Here is a 7,567-nt window from a genome sequence, read left to right on the forward strand (position 1 = left end):
TTTAAATGCTACCTGGTCCCCGAAGACCTCCCTAAGGAATCCAAGCCCCTTCCCTTGCCCAGCACAGGGTCTTACATATAATTAACATCCAGTAAATGTCTCCTGAATGAATAAACTAAGTCAACCAATGAGGATTCAAATGAACTTTTTCATGCTATGTGTTAAAAATTTTTCAAGTTTCTGCCACCAAATATTGAACAGCTGGAAAAGCCAGCATTGTTAATGTCAAACACCATTCCTAGCCTAGACACAGACATGTAGCAAAAGGATATTTAACATTTTCCTCAATTGTTTATTTGGCACAGCAAGGGTAATGTAACCAAAGCCATCTGTTTCCTCTTGTCTGGGGATTTCATATGGTGACAAAAAGAACTTTATGCTGACCTTCTCATGACTCCTGACTCATCTCACCTGTTCTTTGTCACAAACTTGTTAAAAATTTTAATACATATGAATAAATTACTAGGACATAAACTGGGATAAGTAAAGAGTTCTTATATAAATGTCAACAGCTTCAAAACAAAAAGATAAGTTTCTTGGCTGATTATCTATTCTTATGACAAGTGAATAGCTGAACTGTTTAAAACACTGTGCTTTTATTATGTATTTAAAAAAAAAACCTGGATGTTAACCAGGAATTATATAATTAGAGGATTTAAGACTAAACAGGACCCAAGTAAGTTGTTTATTTCATTATCTAGCCTTCACAAAATATCTTAAATAGCATGCTGCAATTTTAGAGTTTAAAAATTGTTGTTAAAAAATTGGATAAAGATTTACATTTATATATTCACATCAACTTCTTTGGCCATTTTTATAAATTGCATTGCTTATTCAATATGACCTGCTGTTATCGACCACAGTATTTGAAAACTTCCTGTCTTCCTATCTCAAGTCTTCCTTTCCAACGTATAATTACGAAGATCATTTTGCTTCCTTTTTGCAAACTGAGGCAGGAAGTCTGTGTTACCTGAGTTGCATATAACCACTTTATGGTACTTGGAATGCTGTTATGCATTTAAAATTTATCTTGTTATTAATTCAAGTAATTCTCATTGGACCAACATTTTACACCTGTCTTTACTAAACATCATCATCTTCTAGCAAGTCAAAGCCACAGTCTATAAAACTGACTATTTTACTTATGCTTAACTAACACATTTTACAACAACCAGTTAAGTAAGCTTTCTGAACAGTGTACTCTTTCAAAATAGAGTTAGTGAAAAATTGCTCAACATCATTAGTAATCAGGGAAATACAAATGAAAAGCACAACCAGATACCACTTCATATCCACTGGTAGTAATCAAAAAGGCAGACAATAATAAGTGTTGGTAAGAATGTTGGAGAGATTGGAATCCTCATAGATTCCTGGTGGGAATGTAAAATGGTGAAGCACTTCGAAAAACAATTTGGAGTTCCTCAAGAAATGTAAACGGATTTGCCATATGACCCAGCAATCCCCTTCTAGGTACACTCCCAAGAGAAAGATATAAAACCTTTCTCACAAAAACTTGGACAAAATGTTAGCTGCAGTTTGTTCATAATAGTCAAAAAATGGATAATCCACATATCCACTAGCTGATGATTGGATAAACAAAATGTATTTTCAAACACCAGAATATTATTTGGCCATAAAAAGGAATGGCATACTAATACATGCTATAACATGGATGAACCTTGAAAATATTAAATCAAGAAAGTCAAGAACAAAAGACCATGTATTATATTTCATTTATATGAAATGTCCAGAATAGGTAAATCTACAGAGACAGAAAGATTAGTTGTTGCTTAGGAAGAGAGGATGGTGGTAGTCATTGGGTGGGGGGAGGGGAGCAGAGGCCTAGGGAGTTATTGCTAATGGGCATGGGAGTTCTTTGGGGGCGTGATAATATAAAATTCACTGTGGCAATGATTGAACAACTCTGTAAGTATGCCAAAATCCATTGAATTGTACACTTTAAATGGGTAGATGATATGGTATGTGAATTATAACTCAATAAAGCTATTAAAAAAAAAAACAGAATTTAGCACTCTTTCCATGGATAAAAGACACTAATAAAAAAATTGGCTGATTTAACAAAACAAGGGTATTTGGCCTTTAATCCCCTTCCAGACACTCTTGCTTTTAGTTCATTTACAGTTTTATCTGCTTATCCTGTGTGATATGTAATCAGAGCCTGGAGCCTCGGAAGGAAGTCCACAACAGTTTTTCAAACAAACTTAAAAAAACAGTTTAATAACATAATCTGATAGTGTATTAAAGCATTGCTTTGAGCATTGCTTTATGATTTTAAGCTCCTTGCTTTCCATTTTGAAATAGCAGAAGGACTTATACAGATAATGTAATTTGACTTTATGAAATTTCTTTTTTCATTGGAAAAAATCTGTCATATTTACGACAAAGCAAATAGTGTTCTTAGCTGTTTTTAAATCCCTATATAATCTACAATAGCTTGATAAGGATTTAAACCACAAAATGCAGTCCAAATAGAAGAGCAGTACTTATATAAACCACATTTGATTTAAATGAGCTTGTTAAAGACTGGTTCAATTGATCACTCATGAACTGTTTACATATTGTTTCTAAATTAGTTTCATGTGTATTCTATTTCATCAGCTAGCTCATATAACTCCAACCTACCCCAATCTCCTTTCTCAAGATATAAAGCTACATAAATTTATCTCTTAATAATTTTACATATATTAGCTTTCTTTTCCAGCCCCCTAAGCACACGCTAAGCTCCTCAAAGACAAGAATTTTGTCTTAAATGTCAACATCTCAGATACCCCATAACTATAATGCTTTTCAAGGTTCAGCACTTAGCCCAGTTCTCCTGTCAAGCTGTATATATTGTTCATATATGTATTAATATATGTGTGTATATATATCAATATCTATCTCACTTTTACTTCATTTCATTAGTATATGCTGCTGCTGCTAAGTCACTTCAGTCGTGTCCGACTCTGTGCAACCCCATAGACGGCAGGCCATCAGGCTCCCCTGTTCCTGGGATTCTCCAGGCAAGAACACTGGAGTGGGTTGCCATTTCCTTCTCCAATGCAGGAAAGTGAAAAGTTCAAGTGAAGTCGCTCAGTTGTGTCCGACTCTTAGCAACCCCATGAACTGCAGCCCACAAGGCTCCTCCGCTCCTCCGCCTGGGATTTGCCAGGCAAGAGTACTGGAGTGGGGTGCCATTGCCTTCTCCGCTGGTGACACCCAAATCCTCAAAAACTTTCAATTTGCTTCAGAATAACCTCCAAACTCCTCAGTAGGGATATCAGAGTTGTTTGCCATCTTCCCCGCCTATTCTTTCTAGCCTGAGCTTCACATGCCAACATACCAATTGCTCAAAGCTCCTCTTCCACACTTTGCATCTGCAGTTCCCAACCTTTTTGGCACCGGGGTCTGGTTTTGTGGAAGAAAATTTTTGCACAGACTGAGACAGGGGGAATGGTTTCAGGATGATTCAAGTGCATTACATTTATTGTGTGCTTTATTTCTATTATTATTATATCAGCTCCACCTCAGATCACTGGCTATTTGATCTGGGAGGCTGGGGACCTCTGCCTTACACTGTCATACTTCCAGGACCCCACTGTTGCTTAGTTTTCTCTCCAGCCTATGAGAAGTCTGTTGATTTTTTAAGGGCTGTGTACAAAGTCATGTTCTCCATGGACTTGTTCTTATCAGAATTAAGTTCTCCCTTTAAAGTGTTTCCCTGGTGGCACCAAGGTTAAAGTGTCTGCCTGGAATGAGGGAGACCTGGGTTTGATTCCTGGGTCGGGAAGATCCCCTGGAGAAGGAACTGGCAACCCACTCCAGTACTCTTGCCTGGAGAATCCCATGGAAGGAGCCTGGTAGGCTACAGTCCACGGGGTTGCAAAGGGTCGGACATGACTGAGCGACTTCACTTCACTTTGAAGTGTTTGGTATTATATCAGTTATCATGGCTGGACTTACATGGTGCCTGGAAACATGTCTTTCTCTCCTAATATTATTTTTTGACATTGAAGACTGTTTTATTTATATGAGTTTCTGGACAAAGGCCATATTTGTATCCCTTTCACCTTATACAGAATAATCACTCAATAAATCTTTATTCGATTGAATTAGTCTCACTTTCCCCACAACATCAAAAACAGTGTGGGCACACAGCAGTTATCAATCAACAACAAATAATGTTGATTGATATAGTATAAGTTCTGGGAGGGAGGATTCAAACACTCAATGACTGATTTTAGTGACAAACTAAAACAATAAAACTTGACCCCAAAAAAAAAGTGTATTCTTTAGATTGATCATGTACTGAAGTAACAGACATTTTAATATACCAAAACAAACAATCAACTGAGTAGTTTCAATATATTTTTATTTTTAGTGGTTCTTCTGGAATCAAACAATTTTCGCCTGAGGAAAGAACATAAAAGAGTTTTGGAAGTCAAATTCTTATAATATAGATGGATTTTTCACTGTTTATTCAAGATTCATTCAAGCATTTACCATCTGTTAGAACTGTCTCTGGACCAGACAAGACACTGAAAAAGGTACTAGACCATAAAATGAGTAAGATATGAGCCCTGCCCTGAAAGTGTTTATAATACCCCAGGTGAAGAATCGTAAAGGAATCTGGGTTTTGGTGCTGGTATAATTAGCTCTATATCAATGAATCTGGAAATTCTTGAAAATATACTCTTCTAAATTCAGATTACAGTATTTACATAGATATTAAAAAGTGTATATAAAATATATATATATAGTATATATTAAAAACAAAGCTATATTCTATTTAGAAAGCCATTTTGGATTTATCAAAACAGCAAAAAACACAATTAGGGGCTTGCAATTAGGTCAGGAAGCAACAGTTAGAACTGGACATGGAACAACAGACTGGTTCCAAATAGGAAAAGGAGCATGTCAAGGCTATATATTGTCACCCTGCTTATTTAACTTCTATGCAGAGTACATCATGAGAAATGCTGGGCTGAAGGAAGCACAAACTGGAATCAAGATTGCCAGGAGAAATATCAATAACCTCAGATATGCAGATGATACCACCCTTATGGCAGAAAGTGAAGAGGAACTAAAAAGCCTCTTGATGAAAGTGAAAGAGGAGAGTGAAAAAGTTGGCTTAAAGCTCAATATTCAGAAAACTAAGATCATGGCATCTGATCCCATCACTTCATGGCAAATAGATGGGGAAACAGTGGAAACAGGGGCAGACTTTATTTTTGGGGGCTCCAAAATCACTGTAGACAGTGATTGCAGCCATGAAATTAAAGGATGCTTACTCCTTGGAAGGAAAGTTATGACCAACCTAGATAGCGTATTAAAAAGCAGAGATATTACTTTGCCAACAAAGGTCTTTCTAGTCAAGGCTATGGTTTCTCCAGTGGTCATGTATGGATGTGAGAGTTGGACTGTGAAGAAAGCTGAGTGCTGAAGAATTGATGCTTTTGAACTGTGGTGTTGGAGAAGACTGAGTCCCTTGGACTGCAAGGAGATCCAACCAGTCCATCCTAAAGGAGATCAGTCCTGGGTGTTCATTGGAAGGACTGATGCTGAGGCCGAAACTCCAATACTTTGGGCACCTCATGCGAAGAGTTGACTCATTGGAAAAGACTCTGATGCTGGGAGGGATTGGGGACAGGAGGAGAAGGGGACGACAGAGGATGAGATGGCTGGATGGCATCACCGACTCGATGCACATGAGTTTGGGTGAACTCCGGGAGTTGGTGATGGACAGAGAGGCCTAGCGTGCTGCCATTCATGGGGTCACAAAGAGTCGGACAGGACTGAGCAACTGAACTGAACTGAACTGAACTGAATCAGGGCTTAGAACTAGTGTGAGGCAAGAGAGATTTCCTAGTGTTGAGTTTAAGAAGATACTCTCAGGGTCATGTGAGCATGGGGTCGGCCTTAAAATTCAGACTTCCAACTTTTGCCTTTTTAAATCTTATACCCTAGGCATCTCTCCTCTGCCTCTCCCTAGTTCTGGTCCAGCTATGACTGTTTAACAAAAGAATAATTCTGTGTTATACTCAGATAACAAGTGTTTTATAAATTATTTGTGGCTTACCAAAAATAGAAATGTGAAATCATGAAGGACTGAGTTCCTAAGCAAAGACAGTATGTCTACTTTCTGGAGAAGGGGTAGATACTAATGGAAAGATGAAATGCAATTAGCATATAAAATGATTACCAAGTTAAAAGCTTCTATCTAATCACATTGGAATGAATTCTCTTACTAGATCATTCTATTATTATCTATAACCATTAACTTATAATTCTACTGATTTCAAATAACTGCTTATTTGGAGTTTTTCTAATATCAATACCAAATGAACTGAATGAACAGGGATAAAACCACCAGGAAAGTTACAAGGCAAAATCAATAGTCTTTCAAGACAGATAATTTTAGATATTGGTACTTGAAACTTCCTGGTCCAGTACAGATGGCTGTTGTTGCTGTTTTCAGTTGCTAAGTCGTGTCCAACTCTTTGCAACCCCATGGACAGCCGCACGCCAGGCCTTCCTGTCCCTCACTATCTCCTGGAGTACAGATGGTTATTCAGGACCAAATAAGTAAATTCTTGATGTATTTGGTTCACAGGAATATCACTCAATAACACAAGAAAGCCAATAATTTAGCTTTTCTGAAAACCAGTTTCATATTTAAGGACATTAAAAAATGCAGGGAAAGTGATAAATAACTTAGAAATAAAAGGCACTGACAGCAAGTAGAAAAGGTTTTCCTGTTAAATCAAAGTCATGAGAACTTGCAAACAACCTGTCATGTATCACTGTATCTGGTAATTGAATATTCAATGTCAGATTAAGAGTATAAAGGAGCTTTCTGAGAAGTCCCCAATACATGTAACGTGTGGTAAAGCATTTTCCCTGCATTGGCTTAATTCTATTTCTCCTTCTCTACTCCTGTTAAAGAGCTGCTGTCCATTTAATTCTTTGCTTCTTTTGTTTCACTTTAAAAGTGAAAATTTTTACCTACCAAATTAGGTTGTTAGGCTATTAGAACTAAGAATTTCATATACAGTTTTCAACAGAGCCTTGAAAAGTTTGGTTGTTGTGACTTATTTATAAAATAAATCCCATTTTTGGGATGGTCTCTAAATGAGGTTGTGCATATTCTGCAATAATAATAGCAAAACAAAACCATTCTAAGCTGCCATAAAAGGACGATTGTGTAGAAAGATGTTTCTGCGCTAGAAAATGAGACAGCTGAGGCTGCTCTTAAATAACACGCTTGGATTTCCAAAGTAAAACAGTCAAAATCATGAAACATTTTTTTGCCAATGAAAAATACAATTCTAGGAAAAAACTATTACTCAAATAATAAGTAATAACCTTAAATGACTATACTATCTCTCCCATGTTAAAAATTCCTTTATTTGTAGTCTTTCTAATTCTTAATAACTTATAAAAAGTGTAAAACACCAAGCCCAAACAAGTCAAAATATTTTAAATACATAATTGAAGTCAACTGAGAACATACTTACACTGGATTTATTACTACTGGGTCCCCAAAGCTTTTCCTCCCTTAATGTGA

Source organism: Bos javanicus, chromosome 26 (assembly GCF_032452875.1).
Source record: "Bos javanicus breed banteng chromosome 26, ARS-OSU_banteng_1.0, whole genome shotgun sequence".
NCBI classification, from domain to species: domain Eukaryota; kingdom Metazoa; phylum Chordata; class Mammalia; order Artiodactyla; family Bovidae; genus Bos; species Bos javanicus.